Source organism: Balaenoptera physalus, assembly GCF_965194825.1.
Source record: "Balaenoptera physalus genome assembly, chromosome: 10".
NCBI lineage: Eukaryota > Metazoa > Chordata > Mammalia > Artiodactyla > Balaenopteridae > Balaenoptera > Balaenoptera physalus.
The window spans coordinates 42054774-42081125 of NC_138889.1; the positions used below are offsets into that span (position 1 = coordinate 42054774).

General features: G+C 41.7%; 1 long non-coding RNA gene and 1 pseudogene across 2 annotated transcripts in view; both read left to right on the forward strand.

Annotated features, from left to right (window-relative positions):
- LOC309636721 overlaps positions 1 to 26352 on the forward strand; it is a 939587-nt gene that overhangs the window by 514698 nt on the left and 398537 nt on the right. The window lies entirely within an intron of this gene.
- LOC309636419 (lysine-specific demethylase 4D pseudogene) lies at positions 3035 to 3935 on the forward strand (annotated as a pseudogene). The gene has a single exon. The product of its transcript is annotated as a lysine-specific demethylase 4D pseudogene (transcript).

Consider the following 26352-nt stretch of genomic DNA (forward strand, 5'->3'; position numbering starts at 1 on the left):
ATTTTTCCACATGTAAATAATTTTTATCATTTTACATGATGGGGAAGAAAATATGCAGATGTGTATCCATTCAGAAAAATAATTCATAATGCACAGATTATAAGAGCAGACAGAATTGAAATTAAAATTCCTTATAGAATACAGATACAGATTTCGTTTTTTTCTTATTGGAGTATAATTGCTTTACAATGGTGTGTTAGTTTCTGCTTTATAACAAAGTGAATCAGTTATACATATACATATGTCCCCATATCTATTCCCTCTTGCATCTCCCTTCCTCCCACCCTCCCTATCCCACCCCTCTAGGTGGTCACAAAGCACGGAGCTGATCTCCCTGTGCTATGCGGCTGCTGCCCACTAGCTATCTATTTTACATTTGGTAACGTATATATGTCCATGTCACTCTCTCACCTTGTCCCTGCCCCCCCCTTCCCCCTCCCCATATCCTCAAGTCCATTCTCTAGTAGGTCTGCATCTTTATTCCCATCTTGCCCCTAGGTTCTTCATGACCTTTTTTTTTTTTTTTTTAGATTCCATATATATGTGTTAGCATACGGTAGTTGTTTTTCTCTTTCTGACTTACTTCACTCAGTATGACAGTCTCTAGGTCCATCCACCTCACTACAAATAACTCAATTTCATTCCTTTTTATGGCTGAGTAATATTCCATTGTATATACGTGCCACATCTTCTTTATCCATTCATCTGTTGACGGACACTTTGGTTGCTTCCATGTCCTGTGTATTGTAAATAGAGCTGCAATGAACATTTTGGTACATGACTCGTTTTGAATTATGGTTTTCTCAGAGTATATGCCCAGTAGTGGGATTGCTGGGTCGTATGGTAGTTCTATTTTTAGTTTTTTAAGGAATGTCCATACAGTACTCCATAATGGCTGTATCAATTTACATTCCTACCAACAGTGCAGGAGGGTTCCCTTTTCTCCACACCCTCTCCAGCATTTATTGCTTGTAGATTTTTTGATGATGGCCATTCTGACCGGTGTGAGATGATACCTGATTGTAGTTTTGATTTGCATTTCTCTAATGATTAACGATGTTGAGCATTCTTTCCTGTGTCTGTTGGCAATCTGTATATCTTCTTTGGAGAAATGTCTATTTAGGTCTTCTGCCCATTTTTGGATTGGGTTGTTTGTTTTTTTAATGTTGAGCTGCATGAGCTGCTTGTAAATTTTGGAGATTAATCCTTTGTCAGTTGCCTCATTTGCAAATATTTTCTCGCATTCTGAGTGAACGTTATATTTCTAATAATTTGTCTAGCAATGCAAATTAATGATTAGATTTTAATTAGAATGTTTCAAGTATTTACACATTAAGGATAATGCTTGTTAACGATGTGTACATTTGTGTTCTGTACTTTTTTCCTGCTTTTGTTTACATAGGCACTCTTTCTATAATGGTAGATTTTTATCTGTGTTCCCTTATTTTATTATAATGTGATTTGCTTGTCCTTTTCTCTCTTTTCTCTTATGCTTATGTTTTTACACTTTTAATGGTCTACAAATTGCATTTTGGTTTCAGTAATCATTTCTATTGGGTGTTATGTTTTCTTTTGTAATCGTTTCAGCTTATATCATTGTTTTCCTTTCCCTAATTTATCTTTTGGGTTAAGCCATCCAATTTCTTGAGTTGAGTGCTTAACTCCTTTATTTTCAAGCTTGCTTAATGTCCTTACACTTCAGTTAGATAGTCCTCTTTTTCTGTCTTATGATTGGCCCTAATTTTTTATTTTTAAATTTCAGCTTTATTGCTGTATAATTGACTTAGAAAATTGTAAAATATTCAGTGAACTTTGTGGTGATTTGATATACATTGTGAAAGGATTCCCCCCATCGAGTTAATTAAAACAGTTACTTCATATATTTATTTTTTTGGTAAGAACATTTAAATCCTACCCTTCTAGAAAATTTCAACTATATATCACAGTGTTATCAACTATAATCACCATGGTTAACATTAGCTCCTGAGACTTTCTTCACTGTGTACCCTTTTACCCTCCCTTCCCTGCCCTCCCCTGCAACCACTTTTCTACTGTGGTTCTGTAAGTTTTACTTTTTTTTTTTTTTTTAAGATTCCACATATAAGTGATGCCATGCCATATTTGTCTTTCTCTGTCTTATTTCACTGGGCCTAGTACCCTCCAAGACCATCCATGTTGTTGCAAAGGGCAAAATTTCATTCTTTTTATGGCTGAGTATTATTCCATTGCATATATGTACCACATCTTCTGTAACCATTCAACCATCGCTGGACATGTTCGTTCTTTCCATATATTATCCATTGTGAATAATACCTCAGAGAATGAGGGAGGACAGATATCTCCTTCATATTCTGTTTTTATTTCCTTTGGATATATACCCAGAAGTGAGACTGCAGCATCATATGTTGCTTATATTTAAAATTTTTGAGGAACTGCCATACTGTTTTCCATAGTATGCACAATAACTGCACCAGTTTACATGCCTACCAAAAGAGTGTACTTTTTGCCCTTAAATTCAAACTTTGAAATTAAGATTGCTATACAATTTTCTTTAACTTGATGTTAAATCAGTTTGTTTTGTCATCCACTTATTTTCAATATTTTGTACTTTCTGTAGGTTTGGCTTGGAAACTTCCATGGAGAGACTTTCTGCTACAGTGAGGTGCGAAGCCACCCATGCACTCAAGCCTGGGAATCTGGAGAGGCCTCAGGCACTTATACCCCAAACAGAGGAAACTCACAGAGCTGCAGGCTGAGGCAGGACTTGGCTCAGAGAGCCCTCTCCTCTGGGAAATAGTCTATTTTCTTTGGCTCCAAAATGCTGACAAGAGCGGAGTCCTTCTGGTGGATTGACAAGCCTGGAGAAGATACCACCTCGTTTGTTTAAAAGTTCAAGTCTGAGTTCCTGCCTCTCAGATATATCTAAACTTCTTTAAAAATAAAGAAAGTATAGGGAAGAGGTACTCCCCAGCATTCTCAGGTATCCAAAGCATACCGAAGAAGCTGGGAGTCCGTTGCTTATTCTATTGCCGCCATGCAGTCTAAGCACTTTGGTAGCCAGAACCCAAGTTGGAAGATTATGACCTTCCACCCAACCATGGAAGAATTTGAAGATTTCAACAAATATATTGTTTACATGGAGTCGCAAGGTGCACACCGAGCTGGCCTAGCCAAGGTAATTCCACCGAAAGGATGGAAAGGCAGACAGACGTACAATGATATCGATGACATCTTAATAGCCACTCCCCTCCAGCAGGTGACTTCTGGGCAGGCAGGTGTGTTTACTCAATACCACAAAAAGAAGAAAGCCATGACCGTGGGTGAGTACCACCACTTAGCAAAGAGTGAAAAATATCGGACTCCAGCACACTTTGATTTTAAGGACCTGGAGCGAAAATATTGGAAAACACGCCTCTATGATTCACCAGTATATGGTGCGGACGTCAGTGGCTCCTTATTCGATCAAAACACGGAGCAGTGGAACCTTGGACACCTGGGAACCCTTCAGGACCTGCTGGAGCAGGAGTGCGGAGTGGTCATCGAAGGCGTCAACACCCCCTACCTGTGCCTTCGCCTGGCACACGGAGGACATGGACCTTTACAGCATCAACTACCTGCATTTCGGGGAGCCCAAGACTTGGTACGCGGTGCCCCCGGAGCACGGCCGGCTCCTGGAACGCCTGGCCAGGGAGCTTTTCCCGGGCAGCGCGCGGGGCTCTGAGGCCTTCCTGCGGCACAAGGTGGCTCTCATCTCGCCCACGGTCCTCAAGGACAACGGCATCCCCTTCGATCGGATCACTCAGGAGGCTGGAGAGTTCATCGTGACCTTTCCCTATGGCTACCACTCTGGCTTCAACCATGGCTTCAACTGCGCGGAAGCCATCAATTTCGCCTCCCCGCACTGGATCGCTTATGGCAAAGTGGCCTGGGAATAGGGCTCTGCATGACCTTTGGAAAACTCTGGGTCAGAATAAGGGAGATTTCAGGTGAGCATCCTGAGGAGAGTAACAATCGGTGGCTGGGTGGGGGCTCTAAAGGGGACCTCTAATTACCAGCTGGGAAGGGAGTTGGGGTCTAGAATAGTAGCATTAAGACCAGAGATTTGTGAGGTACTGAAGCTGTGTGTGTGTGTGTGTGTGTGTGTGTGTGTGTGTGTGTTGCCTTCTGTTTTCCTGAAGCAATATGGAATGAAGACTTTGTTTTCTTGGAGCAGCAAGGAAGTAGGGAGGTGGGGAGACTTTATCTTCCTTTCCAGCCAGGCTTGGAGATGGAAGAATAAGATGAGTGTGGCCATGAAGAGGTGAGGAAGATGGGCCGTGTCTCTGGGATGCACCGCAGAGAAGAAAGGAGACTTGGGGAGGTCTGCATTGTCACCAGACTGTGAGGCCACCTTCCCTGGCCCCTCTCCAGGGCTGCAGAAGCTTCCCTTCCTCATCATGGCAGAGAGGGTGACTCCCAGGAGAACCTGACCCTGTCCACTATAAAATTTTGTCCTTGGTATGGGAAATTCCAGAAAGGCTATTACTCTGGATAGTAATAATGATTCTCTATTCAGTACTCCTTCCCTATCGTCTCCCCTGCAGCCTCTTCTTTTTCTTTTAATGGTGAAGTAAATAAATGTGATGCTGTTGATGTGGTTTTGTGTTTTCCCTCCATCCACAAACTCAGTCCATCCATGGACCCACTCTGTATGCATATGTGCAAAGTTGAATCTGAAGCGTGATGTCTTTCGTAAAGCAAACTTATCCGTAGTCACTGCTTGGACCTTTCCAGCAGTTACTTAGAGGGGAGAACTGGACTTCGAGTCAGCAGAAATGGCATTCAAACCTGTGCTTTGCTACTTTCTAGTCGTGGGACCTTCAGCAAAAAAATGATTGATTTTCTCTGAGCCAGAATTACAGTGCGAGAGTTTTGTGAAGATACTGGGGATGTAAATGTGACAGGCATGTAGGAGGTGCTCAGTTAATTTGATGTGCATTCATACACTCTGCTGTCTTCTTGGGCCCGCCCAAGGCCAAGGACATCCGCTCATATTCCTTCTCTGATGCTCAGTTCTACTGTTGTTTTCCTCACCGCCCCCCAGGCTTACACGTTACTTTTCTTTTAATTAATAGACTTTATTTTTTCAGAGTAGTTCACAACAAAATTAAGTGGAAAATTCAGAGGATTCCCACATACTCCTTCCCAGGCTCCTCCACCATCATCCACAGCAGAAAGGAACATTTGTTACAATCGATGAACCTGCACTGACTCCTCATCATCACCCAGAGTCCGTAGTTTAATTTATGGTTCATTCTTGGTGTTGTACAGTCTATGGATTTGACCAATGTATAATGACGTGTATCTACACTTATAACACCATACAGAATAGTTTCATTGCCTAAAATTCCTCTGTGCTCTGCCTATTCATCTCCCCCTCCCCCCTCCCCCACAACCCCTGATCATTTTACTGCTTCCATAGTTTTGTCTTTTCCAAATGATTTCTTTCACGCAATAATATGCCTTTAAGTTCCCTCCACTTTTAGTGGTTTTATAGCTCATTTCCTTCTGTTGCTGAATAATATTCCATTGTATGGTGTACCACCCTTTATTTATCCACTCACGTGCTGAAGGACATCTTGGATGCTTCCAAGTTTTTCTGCAATTATGAATACAACTACTATAAACATTTGTGTGCAGGTTTTGGTGTGGATGTAAGTTTTCAGCTCATCTGAGTAAATACCAAAGAGTGCAATCGCTGGATTTTATGGTGAGACTATATTTAGTTTTGTAACAAACTGCCAATTATTCTTACCGGTAGAAAACTTATCTTTTTTGTTTGTTTGTTTTTGCTCCTGATCTACCTCATGTTTGCACAAAACGTCACACATACCCATTTGCAAATTCCACTCCTTGGGGTATTTCTCCTTGTTACAGTGTTACAAAGGCAAGGTAAAGATTTCACAATCAGTCAAGAGCCAGAGGACCCAGCCCTTATTCAGACTCCTACACCAACTTGTTTAGTAGTCTTTCAACAAATCAGGTTTCCACGGCTCTCCACTTCCCAGTTTAGGCAAAATGAGCTCTTAGCCACATTGCTCCTCTGAGAGAGTTTGCACATAACAAGTTCAGATCCGGGCAAACATAATTTGTGCTAACTAAATATTACCTATTATCACTATTACTTAGGAACCAAAGTTGTAAGATGAACATTAGAACCTGTATTTAAACGTAACTTGTAGAGGTTGGAGTTCGGGTCTTGGGACTCCTCTAAGATTTATAAAAGCGTCAGTTATGGATTTGTCTGACTACCTGGCCACAATGAATTATTCATAGAGATTAACCATTACACCAATTCAGTTTCCGTGTGAGTAAGGATTCCTTTCCAGATATTTAGAAATAACTTCACCATGATATTTATGTCGTTAGATGGTGACCACATATGGGTTTTGTTTTGTTTTGTTTTGTTTAAATAAATTTATTTATTACTTCATTTTATTTTTGGCTGCATTGGGTCTTCGTTGCTGCACGTGGGCTTTCTCTAGTTGTGGCGATCGGGGGGCTACTCTTCGTTGTGGTGCGCAGGCCTCTCATTGCAGTGGCTTCTCTTGTTGCAGAGCATGGGTTCTAGGCATGCAGGCTTCAGTAGTTGCAGCACGCAGGCTCAGTAGCTGTGGCTCGCGGGCTCTAGATCGCAGGCTCAGTAGCCGTGGCGCATGGGCTCAGTTGCTCCACGGCAGTGGGATCTTCCCGGACCAGGGCCCGAACCCGTGTCCCCAGCATTGGCAGGCAGACTCTCAACTACTGCGCCACCAGGGAAGCCCCATATATGGGTTTTGAAGTTGCTTTTTCCCCCAATGTTTGTGTTACCTTTCATCACTTTAAATAGGAAACCACAACAGATGCTAGGAATTGGCTCCCGAGATAAGTGGACTGGACGCTGATCTGAGTTGAACAGATCCTGGTGAGGAGCAGCCCTTGCCCATCCCGCTCTGCTCACCAGCCCCTCAGACTGAAACGCCTCACAAGCTCCTTGTCATTGACCTGCAGTGATTACAGGGTAATAATGAGACCCTTCTAACGGTTCCTCAGCGAGTGGTGGGTGTTAGGGGGATAAGCAATTTCAGGGAGGACAGAGGAAGGGCACAACTGAGCCCTGTTGGGCATGGGTAACATGTTGGAGGTGCCACTCTATGAAAATGCAACATTTGTGTGACCGGGTTTCTGGATTTTTCTAGGATCCTGGCATCCAGTATCCTCATGCCCTAAATGTTCAGGCCCCTCTAACTAACACAGAGCTACGTCCAGGCCTGTAGACCTCAGACAGCATCTTTTCTTTGTCCCATCTCTCAGAGAGCCTCTTCTCAAAAGATTCACATGGTGCCTATATATTTCAGGGCCCGTTCACTCACTCACTTATTCATTCATTCATTTATTCAGCACATGTTTACTAAGCACTTACCATGTACCAGGCACTGTTTGTGGAATTGGGGCACAACAGTGAAAAAGACAAAGTTTCAGTTCTCCTGGATCTTATATTCCCATTATAAAGAGAGACATAACAAGTCAAGCAGTCATAAGGGCTAGGAGAAAAAATAAAGCAGAGTAAGGGGTTAGAGAGCGACAGGACTGCTATGTCAGAGAGGGTGGCCTCTTGGGAGTGTGGTCTTCGAGTGCGCCCTGTGGACAAGGGAGTGAGAGCATCATTCTAGGCAGAGGGACAACACATGCAAATACCTGCGGTGGGGGCAGCCTTAAGGTGCTCACAGATTAGCAACGTGGCTGCAGAGCAGGAGAGAGGCGGCGGGAGCTGAGGCGGGGGGGAAGGCACAATATGTCATAACTCAGTGAATGCAAACTCCTCCCACTGAGTGCTTGGGGCCATTGGTGTTTTAGGTGAGCTGGGGATGGAGGAATTTGGGGGCCCCAGAGTCTTTGAAAGCACTGATAATTCACAGCCATCCCTGGAAATGGCTCTATCTTTCCTCCCAGAGGCAAATCCTGAGAGCAGAAGGTCTGTAGGTTCTCGTTTCCTGCTGTATCAGCTGACATGTCACGTTTCTGACTCATATTGAATTAGGTGGGACTTTAACAGACCCAGCAGATCACTGGCATTCACTAAGTTGACAACAGCCATCCCAGCTACTTATGAGCAACTCCAAATCAATGCAGTCAATATTTTGGAATTGTGCTGAGGCCCATATTCAAATAATGTGGAGAGCAGTGAAGGAAGCTCCTCAGGAGACTTCAGGAGAAATTCTCTGGAAAAACAGCTGCCAGGTGAGAGATCAGGTGTCAGAGTTGAACGGGCTATAGATTTAGAATTTGAGGCTATGTACGGGAAATCCTGGCTCCAGAAAAGGATAATTTTTAGGAAAGAGCTAGGATTAAGAGTTTGCAAAGAAAGAGCTCAGGATCCATTCCCTGGGAATGTCAAGCGTCTATTGCATAAGTTTCTTTTTCCTGAGAAACTCCTTAGTAACCAGGTGACCTAACCTCACCTCTCTTGTGGTATATCACCTTGACTGTACTTACACACGACCGTCTAGGACCCTGAGAACTTTATTAACCTATAGTTTAGCTCATGGATTGAACCAGATTAATGCAGTTGATAATTATCTTTCTTGGCTTTCTCTGTTCAGTGAGGATTCAATGAAAATTGTCGACTAAGTGAATGACTTGAAACCGCCAATAGAAATGAAACAAGAGCTAGCATCATAAGAAACACCTAAAATAAATAAATATTTCCTATTATAGCATAATTGCTTCCATGTTAAATGTCTTTTAAAATAAGATATCCAATTTTAAGGTGGGGGTTGAAATAACTTACAGAGCCAGAGAATAAACTCTGTTTCTCTTATTTCAATATGAGACCTTCATTCATTGACGCAACAAATATTGTTAAGCCCCATCACCGTGCCAGTCTAGTACTGCATGCTAAGGGAACATAATATGAAGTTTATGACCTGCTTGGAGACAGACAGGCAATTAGGCAGTTTCACCACGCCACAGCTTCTTCCCAGCTACCATAACCATAGCCAGGCTCTCCCCCAAACTGCTGGTTTTAGAGCCTCTGAAGAAAGGTATCTTTTAACGGGAACAGTCTGTCTCAAGTTCAGGGCCAAAGCCTCCTGGGGCTCTCAGAGCTGTTTCAGTCTGTTCTGGGCTCATGGCAGCTCTCTTGTCCACTTTTCTCAATCGTACCTGACAAATGGGCACAGGTCACCTTTTTGGGAGAATGATGGCTGCTCCAGGCATTCCTTTCTTACCAGGGCTGCAGGGGGACGGGACGGGCTTTGAATGCCCCCACTGGCTGCTTCACTCTAGGAGTGAGTGTCGCTTATTGTCAAATCCCCCCTTCCTCCGCCCATGACATTGACATTCCTTGGCTCCTTTAGGGAGCCGGGGCATTTCAATTCCATTTCCTGTGTTCCATTCCGTTTTCCCACTATCTGCCCCCTTGCTATGGACCGAATGTGTCCTCCTAAAATTCATATGTTGACACCTTAATCTCCAATTAGGGATTTGCAGGTGGGGCCATTGGGAAGTCATTAGATCATGAGGGTGGAGCCCTCATGAATGAGATTAATGCCCTTCTGAAAAGAGAGATGATTATTCTCTTCACCATGTGAGGATGCAGCAAGAAGGTGGCTGTCTGTAAAGCAGGAAGAGAAGCCTCACCAAGAAGCTGACCATGCTGGCACCCTAGGCTTGGACTTCCTGCCTCCAGAACCGTGAAAAAAAACTGTTGTTCAATCCCCCCAGTTTATGGTACCTTGTGATAGAAGCCCAAATGGATAAAGACACCCCCATAACTGCTTGTCTACGGTTCACACTGGCTACTCTAGGAGAAAGGTTAAAAACAAGTAGGCTGGAGACAGGAAACGTGGTTATCATATTATGAGTGTCTACAATGTGCCAAGAACCGTGACTCCCAATTTGTATACATCGTTCACTTTTCTTTCCAAGAGCTCAGTCTGTAGAGTCGAGCAGATGGAGATTGGGAGCCCAGCTCTGCCTTTTGCTAGGGCGACGGGCAAGTGACTCAGCACTCCTAGGCCCCTGCTCCTGGGAGAGCCAGCGGGGCCCAGCACACACCCTGTGTGCAAACACCAGGGCTGCGCTCATAAAACCGTGTGACCTCGGCGGGCTGCTTCTGGACATGATAATAACAGTACTCACCACAATAGGATGGTTGTGAAGCTCAACTGACTTAATATAAGTAAGAGACTACGAGTAGTAACCAGCTTGAGGTAAAAACAAGCTATTATTTCACATCTAGTTGAAGATTTTTTTTTAAAAAGTGGGATTTCAGCACAGTGTTCGATGAGAAGCACACAACAAAGTCTAGCTATTATTGAAGTTATTATTATTACTTATTTTGTGTTACTTTAATAATATTATTCATTACTATTATTACTTTCAGACTTAGAGGTGACAGACTTGGGGTTGTCCCTGCTAAAGTACTTGAAAGGAGAATGACAAAGGAAAAGCCTATAGCTTCTTCTTCCTTTTTTTTAAACTTTTTATTTTATATTGGAGTATAAGTGATTAACAATGTTGTGTTAGTTTCAGGTGCACAGCAAAGTGATTCAGTTATACATATACATGTATCTGTTCTTTTTCAAACTGTTTTCCCATTTAGGTTGTTAGGTAATATTGAGCAGAGTTCCCTGTGCTATGCAGTGGGTCCTTCTTGGTTATCCATTTTAAATATAGCAGTGTGTACATGTTAATCCCAAACTCCCTAACTATCCCTTCCCACCTTCCCCCTAGTAACCGTAAGTTTGTTCTCTAAGTCTGTGAGTCTATTTCTGTTTTGTAAATATGTTCATATGTATCATTTTTTTAAATTCCACATATAAGCGATATCATACAATATTTGTCTTTGTCTGACTTACTTCACTCAGTATGACAATCTCTAGGTCCACCCATGTTGCTGCAAATGGCATTATTTCATTCTTTTTAATGGCTAAGTAATATTCCATTGTATATATGTACCACTTCTTCTTTAGCCATTCCCCTGTCGATGGACATTTAGGTTGCTTCCATGTCTTGGCTATTGTAAACAGTGTTGCAATGAACATTGGGATGCCTGTATCCTTTTAGACCATGTTTTTCTCCGGATATATGCCCAGTACTGTGATTGTGGGATCATAGGGTAGCTCTCTTTTTAGTTTTTTAAGGTACCTCCATACTGTTCTCCACAGTGGCTATACCAATTTACTTTCCCACCAACAGTGTAGGAGAATTCCCTTTTCTCCACACCCTCTCCAGCATTTACTAATTGTAGATATTTTGATGATAGCCTTTCTCACTGGTTTGATGTGATATCTCACTGTAGTTCTGATTTGCATTTCTCTAATAATTAGTGATGTTGAATATCTTTTCCTGTGCCTCTTGGAAAAGGCTGTAGCTTCTTATCACTCAACGCGTGGACAAGATCCACAGCACGGACATCGCCTTTGACTTTGGTGAAGTTCAGGAGCTCAGATTTCGGCCGCAGACCTACCACTCAGAATCTGCATTTGAAACTAGATCCCAGGTGAGTCAGGGGCATGTTCAAGGTGGAGAGGCACCGCTCCAGTGCGCTGGTCCTCAGCCCACTGGAATCACATTTGAAACACACTGATGTCTAGACCCTCCCCCCATATTCTCACCACCCCAAAATTGCAGCTCCATTGGCTGGGCTTGCTGGCAGTCTCTCTGCCATGTACCTGGGGCTTGGCTTTTGGGCGGTGGGAGTTTGTATATCCTTGAAATGGGGTTCATCTCCTTCCTTCATCCACTCCTGCCCACTGCTCACAGCACCCAGAGCCTGCTCACCTTTCCTGTGAGACCCTTGACTCCTGGTACAAAATTCCCTTTCCCACCCGGCTCAGGCCGATCATCTAAGTGACTGTTGCTGTGAGGAGGACGGCTCATGCCCCATCGTAAGGCCAAGGACTCTCCTGGGGGCCAGGCTACTATTGTTTTGTGGGAATGAGGGTCATGGGGTTGTCAGTTTCTGAATTTTCCAGAGAAGCTAACAACTTGGGATTTTATGAAAAAAAAATGTAAATGTTGACAGCTAGTTAAAAAAAAACGTCGAAGTCCTGGTAGCCAAATAAAACATTTCCAGAGCTCAGACTTGCCCCCTGTTCTAAACAGCCCATTGGGATTTCAGAGATTCCACATGCCATGGAGGCTAATCCAACTGATCTTGCTGGAACTTTGGAGCTGCTAGAAAAGGGGAGACACCCGGCGTCCCCTAAGCCACGTGGCCAAGGGTTTTTAATCCAGTGACTTGTTAGTTTGGTAGCCCCTCTGCTGAAGGCACACCTTCCAGAGGCCTAAGCATGGCTGTTTCTGACACTCACCATCGAAGAACTCTGTATGTCCTCCTAGGGGGACAGGGGACCTCTCTGCCTGACCTGGGCCCAGATATGGTAGGACTTCTGCAGGGCAGTCGTATTTCCCTAGGACAGCAGAACGGAAGGAAAGAAAGGACAGTTTACACTCTCCAATCTTCTCCCTCCCCTCTTTTCTGCCCTCTCTGAATGACAGACAGCCCCAGCGTTTGACACAGCCCCTTGTTTAATGCTGCCACGTCTCTGCTAGTGACCGAATATTTCTCCCTCAATATCGTCTTCATACAAGATGATGTGACTTGTGTTTGTTGCTAATATTAGATCTGTAACAGATGCCCTCATTGTTGGGCCCTGGGTCCATGTGGAGCAGATTAATAAAGCAAAGACAAAGGCCTCAAATACTCAGTGACTTGAAGAGCAGAATTTGTTGCAAGGGACAGGGGCCTTACACTGTGTTGGGCAAGGTGAGGGGACAGGCCTGTGAGAGACCAGGAATTGAGACCACAGTCTAAGTGCCATTGGAATTGTAGGCGGAGCTCTTGGGGTAAACGGGCAGGGAGCATAAAGCATCAAGGAGAGGCATCTTCATGTGGAGACAAACAGTGATGTGGTTAAAGTGACAGGTCATCTAGTCACCGCTGGTGGACAAAATTAGGAGACAGGGGAGCCAGGTAGCAAGTCTAGGGAGACAGTAGATAGTTCAGTGAACATGGCCAATGTCGTGGTTCTTTTGGCTCCTTTCCATTTTTCTCAATAAAGCCTTTGGAGACAGATCAGAGGAGGGTGGTCACCTACCATGTACCTCCTGGGTCTTAGCATGGACCACTGGGACTTTCTTTGCCCCTCCCTCCTCTTCTTATTGCATGATAATTTGCGTTTGTGTTTTATCTTTAATTTATTTTATTGAAGTATAGTTGATTTATCAATACAATGTTGCGTTAATTTCTGCGGTACAGAAAGGTGATTCAGATATGTATATATATTTATATATATATATATATATATATATATATATATATACACATATATATACATTCTTTTTCATATTCTTTTCCATTATGGTTTATCCCAGGATATTGAATATAGATCCCTGTGCTGTACAGTAGGACCTTGTTGTTGATCCATTCTATACGTAATAGTTAGCATCTGCTAATCCCAAACTCCCAATCCATCCCTCCCTCACCCTGTGTTGTGTTTTTCCATATCTCCTGAACGTGTTTTCTTTTTTTTCCAAATTTTTATTTAGTTGCCTGATCCTTGGTGAAGTTCCTGCTGCACAGCGAGGTGGAGATCACCTCTGACTGTCTCGCCTGCTACATGGACCCACACACAGCAGGCTTTGTCTAAATGAGCACTTTCTGCCCACAGTGATCCCAGCGCTACTGCCTCGGAAGGCTACCTGAGACTTGGTCAAGGCCAGTGGATCAAGGGTTCTTTTGGTCTCTGGAGGGTTGTGCTGCAAAATTTCTGTGCTATCTTAATTTGGAATTGGATTGTCAAGGTGAATCCTGCAGCTAACCTGTTTATAATCTGACTTTAATCTTTCTGAAAAGAAAACCAGAGACCTAAAAATACCTGTCTTGTACATTCCAGATTTTTGTACTTGCATTTTTTCCCCCTAAAGGAAAGACTGGCCACCTACCTACAGTGAAACTATATGGAGGAAACAAACTAGCGTTTGTTCAGTTTTGCTATAGGTTAAGTGCTTCACATTGTATAGTTCATTTCATTCTCATGTCAAAAATGTGAGGTAGGTCTTATTATTCCCATTTTACAAATTAGGGATTTTGAGGCTCAGAGAGCTCCAAAAGCTGATAAATGGCAGAGCTTAGATTTAAATCAAAGTCTCCTGATACCCAGACCTCTGCTTTTCCCATTTATCTGCACTTCTGGAGTTCTTTTGCAATTGCCAGATGCTGTCATATTCAGACTAAGACAGACACATACAGACAGAGATAGGACTGAATGTTTTCATTAATATATTTTGCAGTGATAAAAATAAACAATTATTTTAAATTCATAAGTAGTTATAATGGAATAGATACTTAGGCAAATAGATTTCTGAAATAAATGTTTAAAGTTCCGTGTTGAAAATCGAGATGACCTGGTAGAAAGCTGAGATTGTGAGTTCCAGGACAGCTGAGACCATGTTTTATACACTCTGTGTCTCCAGCAATTAGCACTGAGCCTAGCCCACAGTGGGGAGGAAGGCACTCAGTGTTTGCTGAATGAATAAGTAAGTGTCTCCTATATCCACATCAATATTTGGAAAAGAAGAGACCATCTACTTAACTTAAATGGTCCTCCTTCACCCACTGAACAGACTGTTGTCTTCAACATTACTGCCATAGACTGAATGTTTGTCTCCCTCCAAAGCTCATGCGTTGAAACTTAACTGATGGTATTTGGAAGTAGAGCTTTTAGGAGGTGATTAGGTCATGAGAGTAGAGCCCTGATGAAAGGGATTAGTGCCTCTAGAAAGAGACCAGAGAGAGCTTGCTTGCCCCTTCTGCCATGTGGGTATACAGCAAAAAGGCGGCCATCTATGAACCAGGAAGTTAGTTCTCACCAGAAACTGACTCTGCTGGCCCCTTCATCTTTGACTTCCCGGCCTCCAGAACAGTGAGAAATAAATGCTTGTTTCTGAGCCACTATGATATTTTGTTATATCATCCTGAGAGGACCATGAAAATACTAAATAATATTAACAGGGGTTAGGCAAGAGAGGCAAGCCAAGCAGTTTATCCATATCTGGAGAAGGAGGATTTTGGTCATCTTGCTTCATCAGAACCTCCATTTCCTGTTTGTATTATAAAATGACTGAGTGTCTTGGTGATCTATGAACAGCTAGTGAAAATGAAATACTCCTGTGAGTTTTTTTAATATGTATATTTACAAAAGCTACAGTTGTTTCCAAACTTCAACTGAATTTAATACTATTTGCTTTGAAAAAGAATTTCATTTTTTCTCTTGTAAGATAGTTTTTCTGTATAAAATTTTAAATACACAAAAATAAAACAAAGTAATTTTACTTAACTATCGTGCAAAGGCAATTATTTCGCTTTTCTCAGTCTTTTATTATCCTTTGCGTATGTTCACACACTGTGATCATACCGTGCATAAGTTTTTTATTTTCCTTTTCTAATTATTCTTTCTATTATAAACATATTAATAGAACGTCATTTTCCTTTTTTCCTGGAAAGTAAAAAAAAACTTTCATAATACAAAGGCAATATATGTTTGTTTTAGTTAAATAAATAATACAGATGAAAGATACACAGATTATTCAAAATGAAGAAAATTTAAAATGTGGAAGTTTAAAACAGAATATTCTGCTTTCTCCCATTGACAGTCAAATACATTTTAAAAGGAAACACGCAATCAGCAAGAAACAAAAGGCCAGGGAAGCTCCTTTTGATCCCCTGTCTAAATACATAACATTCACTCATGTCTGCGTGCCTGCCATCTGAATAAACGCCTTTTGGGGTCCAGAGTTGAGATGAATTAAAGTTGGTAGGGGAGGCTTAGGAGTTGCTTATAGAACCAGTCTCCAAGGTTTACTAGAGCATCACTGGAAATTTGCTGGTATATTAAAAATGTGTTTATTGCATCTTCTCTTAGGGATAGCGGGTTCTGTAATTGGAAAACAAGACTCTCATTAGTCAGTTGGGGAATGGTAGTCCAAAGATCACTATCCTCCTAAGAAGAGCAGTTGGGTAACTTAGGGCTTTGGATTTGTTCCCTGGTGTTTGCAGCTTTGGGATGAGAGCTGGATTTCTGAGCCTCACTGTCAGAGATCCTACTTCTCTGCTGGGTCTCAGAGTACCAGTCGCTCTAATAAATGATTAGGAAAAGAATGTTGATCTAAAGAGGCATCAAATTTTTACCTGTCCAAGGTATCCACATCTCAGTGGGTCTCAGTTATATCACCTTTCTGAGATCTTGCGTAAGATAAAGGGATGGTTACCAGATGCTTCCACCAACTCCAGGCCAAGTATGAAGAGCAGCTTCTCTCTTTCCTGGGATATGGGTCAGTCATGATATTATTTGCCATTGCTATCTTGGACATTTGTTTAAAAATGAGCTATATAGGTTGGCTCTGATAAACTTAGAAGAGCTATATATATTTTATATCTATACCATCTATTAAAGATTCATTTAGTACTGTTTATGTGCTATGTATTTTTCTAAGCTCTTTGAATCCTGAATTTCATCACATCTAAGATGCCACTGATTGTAAGCTACACCATTATTTTTCACCCCACTGAGGCAACTAAACTATGCTATGCTATTGAGTGTAAATTGCACCTCAGTTTTCGACATGTTAAAATGTGAAAAATGCATGTGTCAGAATCAATGAAACCTGGTATATTAATGCACGTTGTCATAATTAAAACAACTCTAGGAGGTAGGTTCTATCCTTATCCTCATTTTGTAGATGAGAAAACTGAGGCATAGGGAGGTTCCACAATGTGCCCAGGATCACACTGCATTTGCACCCAGACAGTCGAACTCCAAGGCCCAACTCATAACCAGTACACTCTTCTCCTTGCAGATAAGGAAAGCCGAAAAGAAAAAGTTTCAGAAAAGTTATTTTAAATACTTCTCTGCATGAGGAGACTCAAAGTTATTCCTGTCTGCAGTTGTCCCCTAACATCTGGACCAATATCCCAAAGCTGAGCAATCCGGAAGTGCTCAGGAGTTCTATGGAGCATATGTCTGTTTTAGTGCAAGCTCATGGGGTGAGAGCGCGTCTGTGGACACATGGCTCCTTCTATGAGGACTGCATTTGTCTAGCATTACTTCTAGACACCATCCAAGGTGTAGCTTTGCTAGAAAGAAGACAGTTCTGTCCACAGTTTCAGGAGAGCGTGATTCAGCCTCCTGTTGGCTTGGGTGTCAACCACCCCTTTTCACTCTGAGGCCTTCTGCTTCTCATTTGAGGGTTGAGCCTGGTATGCTTTCTTAGGTTTAGTCATGATTAGGAAAATAAATCAGGCATCCTCACCCAAATAGGAGCTACTCCTCAGCCTCCTTGCCTCTCCTCATAATCCAAATGGGGTTAATTTCCTCCTTACCTGTCAATTTCATACAAGTGTTTGACAAACAACAGAGAGGAGTGACAAAGAAGTAGCTTCAGGGACCTAGAAATTTAATCATTATTCCAGTTTACAAGCCACAGTTGCAACATATCTCATCATTAAGTATGATTTTACCCCATTGCTACTGTCTTTCCAGAGCTACTTCTCCCCAGATTAGCTTCCGCGACCCTTCTCTGCCCTCATAGCACATAGCTCTCTTAAGGAGCACTTCTCACACTGTATCGGAACTCCTTTGTCTGGTCTGTGTGTCTGTCTTCCCTTCCTACTTCAAGTTCTGTGGTACAAAGTTGTGTATCTGTCTTGCCCTGGGCTAGAGGTGACACAGCATGAAGTCTACGTTACAGAACTCACTCGTGGCATGAACGTTCCCCAGCATTGCCCTTCCCTGTCTAAGGCAGAGCATGAGTTAACTTCTGCTTTCTTTTCTGGTTAGCCATGGAGCCCTGCGAGGTGCTGGCATGAAAGAGGGACCAAGTCTAACCTCGTTCCTCCCTGAACACTCGGCATCTAGCCAGTGCTCATGGTAGATGTTTTAAAAACATTTTGAAAATGAATGAATGAACTAGAGCCATGAGACTCCAAATGAAATTTCATGGAGGGGTTTTTTCCCCTTTCTTTTATTCATTTATTTACTCAATGTATTGAATACTTACTGTATAGCAGGCACTGTGTTTATGTCTGAGGGGGAAGGTAGCAATTAGATACAGGGGAAACACTGGGATTAATGGGCACAATCAGGGAATTCCCTTGTGGTCCAGTGATTAGGACTCCATGCTTCCACTGTAGGGGGACTGGGTTCGATGCCTGGTCAGGGAACTAAGATCCCACAAGCTGCAAAAATAAAAGGCACAATCAGAAAGGGCCCTTAACCTCACTTAGGGCAGGAGGAGGGCAAGGGGTGAGTGAGAACATCCTTGTTAGGAAGATGGATACCTGAGGAATTAATGTGTAGCCGTATTGTGTTTAAAAACAAAAAAGCTTAAGGAAAGAGATGAAGGGATGGGATTACAAGGTGAGAATTCCAGGCCAAGGGAAGTATTTTACGATGCAAAGTCTCAGGGACAAGAGAGAGCACTGTCTGTGGTAGAAACTGCAAGAAGTTGAATAGCACTGCTCAGAGCATAGATGGCCAGGTGGCACAGGCCAGAGGTGAGGCCCAAGAGGGAGGGATCAGATCTCAGTTGTTTTGGGGGTCAGGTAGGGAGCAGGGTTTCATCCTAAGGCAAATGGAGAGCGATTGATGGGCTGTAAGAGTAGGATGAAGTCCTCAGATTTATTTTAGGAAGTCACTCCAGCTGCAGAATGGATTGGCAGGGATGAAGGGATGAAAACCTAGGTATGAGAGATGAGGTGGTGAGGACTGCAGGGCTGGAGAAGAGTCGAATTTGACTCATGTCTTCAAACAGCTTGGAACAGAATTAACCAAACCACTGAAATCCAAGTAGAGTGTCATTTTATTCCACACCAGCCATTATTCTTCCCCTTCAGATCTTTGCTGACAGCTACCGAAAGATGTTGGATTGGCATGGGTGTGAGTGCAGAGGCCTAAGAGGATCTGGTTTGAAACCTCGTCCCCAGGAGAAGAGCATCAGTGGCAAAGAAAAGGGACCAGAGGTGATCAAATGCAGACAGTGAATTATCGCTCATAAAGATGCTGTGAAAGACAGGCTTCCCCTAGAATGAGCTGTCAGCAAAAACTTTAATTAGATCAAGGTACTCCCATGAGATACTGTGTTCTAGAATCTTGGGGTGAGGACATTTGTAATTTGCAAAAGTAAACTCAATATCATCATATAACTTCTCTTTGGAAAGCAGGCAAACAAAAAGAAGCTCTCTTGTTTGTACTATAAACTAAAAGGAACTAAAGTAGACAAAATCGCCCTGTCTGTGTGATGTGCAAATGTTCTGTGTTATGTGCGTGTTGGTCACTGACAAGGGTCTGGGGAAAAACTCGAATTTGCCGAAGCGGGTGGGGGAGTAGTGGCAGAGATAGTTATGCTTATCAAAGGGGGAGGCAGGGAATAAGAAAGTTTGAAAAACAGTGAATTAAAATCATATAAATGCTTTGGTCATAAAATCTGAGAATTTATTTTTATATTCTGAATTTTTTCAAACACAACATATTTATCAAATTTGACATCTATTACTCCAGACTCTGTGGTGGCCAATTGGACCCAGAGATTAAGAAGGGACCCCCCTGTCCCACGAAGTACATGATCTAGTAGAGAAGACAGACAGAGGAGTGATTAATACCCTTACATGACAAGCAGCATAATAGAGCATGTATAAAGAACATGAGAAACAGAGGGATTGATTTCTAGTTGTTTAATTGTGTTTAGAGTTGACAACATGAATCGACATTGGGGAACATGTATAATCCTAGATAGTAACATAAATATTAAAAAAGCCCATGAAAACCGTAATCCTCACAGCCTGCCATGGAGGACATGGCAGAGGTGTACAAGGGTAAGGATGACCTGGCGGAGGGACAAGTACCACGTGACCAGGGTCATCAACTCCAGATCAAAGGGGACTCCAAGTCTAGTTGTTACTGTGACATCACACTGTATGTGTCTTGTTTTTTTTTTTAATTAAGTAATAAATTTGGTTTCATTTCAGGGCCCAAACATTGTCAACCTTTTCAGGTATTGAAGCCTCCAAGGAATTGGTTCTTAAGCTCCAAAATGTGCTCTTCTGACAATTTCTCTCCTGTTTTATAGGCTCACCTCATGGATTTGCTGTGACTTAGAGGAAAGGCCAGGTCTAGGAAGCAGACGGGCCTGGCTCAAATCTGGCTCAGGACTCACTGATTATGCCATCTTGGACAAGCATCTGAACGCTCTGGTCCAGTTCCCCACGTGGCACACTGAGGAAATAAGATTAAGTAAGAAGATGTGAGTGAAGGCACCCTAGTAGGCACTCTGCTTCTGTCTCAACCACCACCCCACTCCAAGCTACCATCTCTCATCTGGATCTTTATACATGTTTTCCTTCATTCATTCTAGGCCACTCCAGTCTGCCCATTTCTGCCCAGAAAGCAAATGTGATTGTGTCTCGGCCATTGAAAGATCAAAAGCGTCAACATGATTTATAGAATATTTCTTTCCAAACTGCAGGACATGAGCCATTAGTGGGTCATAGAAACAACTTTGTGGGTTACCAGCAGCATATTTTTTAAAAGGGAACAAAATAGAACACAACAGAAATACTAGATTGCAATGTCAATTTTAAGCATAAGGATTATTACATGAAGCTTGCTTTCTCAATATGTGTCTGGTTTTAGTATTTTCTGAGAGATGAAATAAGTGCACCTGTGAAACAAAAAGAGGACAATGGTGGGGGACGGGGAAGGAAGCTATGTACACTTGAAAAATCTAAGGGGACAGAAATGAGCTGTTAAAAATTATAGGTTTGATAGGAGAAATGAAAAAGACAGTAGAAGTAGGTTTACAAGATAAAGATGAGAAAAAATTTCAGAAGGTAAAGCATAGTCATAAAGGGATAGAAAATTGGAAGAAGAAAAGACACAAAAATTGGAGGTCCGGTCCATGAGGTCTGATATCCAAATACAGGAGTTAATGTACAGAGGGAGAAACTAGAGGAAGTTGTCAAAGAGGTAACTAAAAAGCTTTCATAAAACTAAAGAACCAGAATTTTGAGACGGAAAACATTTAAGAGCACTGGGACAAAGAAAAGCTCTTATAAACTAATAGAGAGGAACACAGCACACTAGGCCTAGGAATCATACTTACATCTCCCTTATTCCTCGTACCACACTCACAAAACAATAAAACAAGTTAATAAAACAAACCCAAAACCCCAGTTAGAATTAAAGGTATAATTAAAATCAAAATTAAAAGTACAATTAACATATAAAAAGGAAAAACCCCATAAGAGAATATTTATCTGTCTCTGGATGGGCAAATAACTTTCTAACTTTCTAAACATAAAGGCCATGAAAGGCATTACAAAGGAAAAGACCGACTCAACATTTTAATATATTAAACTGAAATATATGTGAAAACCATTTAAAATTAAACTTAAATATAAATTAAAGAAATGGCAAACTGGGAAAAATCTATGAACAGATTAAACAAAGGGTTTAATATGGAAAATATTCACATGACAAGTAAAATGTTCATATACTGTGTAAAATATGCAGATAGTCACATAATATATAAAATGTTCATGTAAGTAGATGAGAAAAAACACTAGAACCATATTGGAGAAACATGGGCAAAGGATATGAAGCAATACAAATGGCTAGCATTCATTGAAGAAAAACAAGTCAATCTTAGTTGTAATCTAAGAAGCATAAATTAAAACTTGAGCTACACTTTTTCACCAAAATTTTTCACAATAATTTTCTTACCAAATTATTAAAGATTTTTTTTCAGAGCAAAGTTAATGGTGAGGATGAAAAGTGATATGTTTCTGGAAAGTTTTGGAAATACATGTTAAGGATTTTAAATGTTTAACTCTTGCAAGGCAGTAATTCCATTTCTGGTTATCTAATCCAAGGAATTTCATTATTTCACTAATATTTTACCAAATATACTGATCCAGGTACTGAAAGATAGGATATTTATAAGGGATTAGTAAAACTTGTGGAAAAGTAAAAAACAAAATAACTGTCCAATAATAGGGGGAAAGTTGAGTCACATATCTCCATCCAATAGAATTTATTCAGCCATCAAATATGATGGTTATAATTATTTTCAATAAACGGTAAGTAGACTTTCTAATGTGAGAAGAAATTTATTAAACACAGCATTTAGATATTGGCTGTCAGTGGAAACAATGGCTAACGTCTGAGGCATTCTGTCAACAATCTTCATTTGAAAGAATAGCTTTGAAATATGCACGGAACATGAAATACAAGAAGGCTTTCCTGCTGTCCTGAAATTGTTGAGCAATCTGTACAATAAGCAATCTGGACAATGGCCACAGTGAGAGGACTTATTAAACTTACTTCACTTCTTACCTTCCCCAGTTTAAAACACACTCACACACACACACACACACACACACACACACACACCCCAGGAAAGCTTAGTGGAATTATTTTTGAAAGACTCCTAATATCCAGAAATCCATCAAGTCTAATTATTCTGATAAAAATTCTTTTCTTCAATTGTCAGAATTGTCAAGTTTCCTTAGAGGAAGAATTTCTGTGTTACTGGGGATACCAAGAATAGGGTAAAATGGAAGAGTAACTGAAATGTAAGGGTACTTATTCTCAACTAGTACCTGTGGCTCCAATTGAAAGAAACATGGAGGCGGTTTCACAGTAAAAGCAGCCATCTGAGACCCGTAGAGAAGACATTTGTCTGGAGCACTGAAGGATCACTGTAATTGTACCCAGCAAATTCTGAGAAGTTTTGATTTGAGCACAGAGTTACACTTACAGAATCAGAGTGTTTCCTTTGGATGCTCAATATCTGAAGGTCAATGTGTATCTAGATTATTTATTTTATATAGATGGTAGCCCGGCCGCATACCTCCTAGGATTCTTAGAAATGTAAAAAGGAAATAATTTAGTTTATAAAACAAATATAGGGGACTTCCCTGGCAGTCCAGTGGTTGGGACTCTGGGCTTCCACTGCAGGGGGACGGGTTTGATCCCTGGTCAGGGAACGAAGATCCCACATGCCACGTGGCAAAGCCAACAAAAACAAAAACAAAAGCAAATACTCAACTCAAGGCTTGTTTTACTTGTCTATTAAGAATTCAATAAAAAATGAGGGCCTCTGTGATATTCATAATCAGCATTTTAGGGTTTATTAGGGGAAAGACCCTTAGCATGGTATTTAAATTTTTGACATTAATTTTCCTTGTAAATTGTTTCATCCTTCTCTTTTCATTTCTCTAGAGGAAGTTTTCATATAGAATGAAAAATTTGATTATATATTTATATAGTTTTAAATAAAATCATTATAGAAGAATTTTTAAGATTAAAAATTACAGTGAGATGGGGAGATTATCACATGATACAGGTGACGGGTACTTGTAGATCCTCAGGGTCTAGCTTGAGTGGTGACAGCTATAAGGAGGAGAGGTAGGCAGGCTGGATCCTTGGGTCCTTATAGAAGGAAGGAGAGCACAGGAAGCCTCCCTGGGGTATACAGGTGTCCCTGGGGCCTCACAGTAGACTGTCGTGGGATCCCCTGATATCACCGACTCTATGTCTAGGGAGAGGGAGATGTAATAGCCAACGGTAACTAGGATACTGTATTCCCATTCTTAGAAAAAAAGATTTCTAAAGGATGAAGTTAATTTCAGGAGCAAGATGATCAATTTGTACTAAACAAGTTGATTTTCAGGGGCTCAGTGGCCAGTCAAGAAGGAAAAGCAAATCAGAAATGCAGGAGAAAGTCAGTGTTATTAGAGAAAGCTATGGCAATAAATAATATCTTTAAAGAGACAGAGTGTGATACTAAAGAAATCCATGAACAGAAAAAGGAAATTGAAAGGGAGAAATAAAAAGAGTTAAAAGAGAGATGAGAATTGAGCTTTGAAATAAAACTGCATCTGTATAGTGGAAAAAGAAGTGGAACCAAGGAGAAAGAAAAGAACCGGAGAAGACTGTCAGTACCCTAGAGGTCAGAGACATTTTAGGAGGAAGGAGGTGTTCCATCAATCAATGATGTAGAGAGATAAAGTGTAACCCATGGAGGCGCACTTGGGAGACAATGTGATGATTGACAGAGATCAATTTCAGTGGAGAAGTGGGGTCAGAATCAGAAGACGAGAGAGATGAGGAAATGTTTTTGTAAAGGTAGATTATTTTTGCTTATGTTTTGACATGTTCGGTATTGAAAGGAAGGTAAGAGAAAGGATGTAGCTTAAATCAGGAAACAGACTGATGACTGATGATTTAAGTCTTTACAGAGGTGATAGTGATCATTTAATTCACCGTAGTTTTGGAATGCATGGGAGGTGTCAATTTAAGGAGTTTAAATGGCAAGATTAGGTCTGGAGAGGGGGAGTACCTTCTCTTCCCCTGAGATAGGAGAGTAGGGAGAAAGATGGGGTGTAACCAAGAGGAGAGAGACTGCAGTGTGCGCCAAATGATTTTAGTTACTTATTTTTTAATAAAAATGTTTGGAGTGTGCACCATATAGAGTACCAAGATCCCTTGGAAAATTTGATGATGAACAAGACCTAGACAATGCTCTCAAAGCAGTTTTATATGGAAGATAAAACAAGCCCAAAAATAACTCTAGAGTTTGAGAACACAAGCTATGAAGTTAAATATAAATTTTTCTACACCTCAGTTTCTTCCTCCATAAAATGGGAATACTGAGAGTACCAGCTGTTTCAAGCATCCCATTCTCTTGCTAGCTCACATTTCCTAGGGTTCTAATAAAAGTATTTCACCTAATGGAGACTTTCAGCCCATGAATCAAGCACTGTTTCATTCTCCATCATTGCCATCATGTTCTCATTTCCTTTTTTACCCAGGATAAATTTACTGGTCCATCATTTTAATCACTCTCTTATCCCTCCATCCAATCCATCAAGACACTTGTTCCTCTCTCCTTGAGATACACATGGCTGGAAAACCCTAACACTGATGAAACCTTACTATTTGCTTTCTTCCCATCTTTTGGGTCCCCTTGTCGATGGAGGAAAATTCCACAGAGTCATACAATATGAGTTCAGGAAACACATCAAGACCAAGGCACACATCGGCTCTGCATTTCCTCAGCGTCTACATGGAGACGCATCCCATGTTGAGGAGGGTTTTGTTCTAGTGGAGGCCCCTTCCCCAGTGCTCTTCCTTCATATAGGCCTTTGAAGTCAGCAACCTTATTAGGAAAGGGAGCTTCGGACTGCTTGGGGAATTAAGCGGCCTAGATATCATGCCAGCCGTTTACAGGAGCTCTCCGGGAAAGCCAGGAGCCCTGTACGTTAGGAGGCGCCTGGGGACCTTGGGCCCTTTTGGATGCTATAGCCCTCCAGTCATGGAAGGAGTCTAGGCTAGCCTATTGTTCAGGCATCTTAGGATGAACATCTAGGGTCATGTTTGAACAATGCTTCTCCTTCATAACAATCTATCCCCAAGACCCTTGAGTGCTCATCAGGTGTCTCTGGAATAGGAAGAGAGAGATTATTTGACTTCCACCCAAACTTTAGAGGCTGAGTTAACTGCATTTGTCACACTCCCTCAAGGATGAGCTAGCTTGTCAACCACTTCCCCTCCCCACCATTTATTACCAACAAATTCTATAGAGACCTCGAGATTGTTTCTTTTACCCTTTGACATTAAAGTTGGAAAAAGAGAAGAGTGTTTTAATCCTCCATTACCTACCTTCTGCATGTTCCATGGTGCATGAGGCTCCAGGGCAGAGGTACAGAGAGCTACTACCGCTCACTCAAAGGGCCCCTGCCACCAGTATTCGGGTCTGCAGCAAACATTCCTTTGATGCACTCTTACAAAAGCTACCAGCAGGGGTCACAGAGAGCAAGCCCTTCCTTGGCTATTTTTTTGTCCCTGATCCCAGATCCAAAGGAGAAATGTTTTATGTTGAAGCCAAATTGTGCTGACCTCTTTGGGGAGAGGGCTGGTAGAGGATTGGGCCCCAGTCCCAGCTTCCTCTTGTCTTGAATGGACCCCAGATAAGATATAGGGACCTCGGGCACCTCTTGCAGACCATAGGAGATGTGGGGAGTTTCTATCACTTGGAACAATGGCAGGCAAGCTGATCTTTCAAAGTCTTATTGGGGAGACTACAGGGTGAGGAAGATGAAATGCCTTTGTTCTCTAAAGGCATTTGAGCTCTTCCTCACCGATTTCTTTAGCATGGTTTTCTTCTCCTCTCCCTGGTTCTTGTGCTGACCCAATACTAGTGGTGTTTAATGCCCTGACAACTGTGCTAGCTCCTCCCATTCTGGCAGTTTTCCCAGGGAAATCCCTC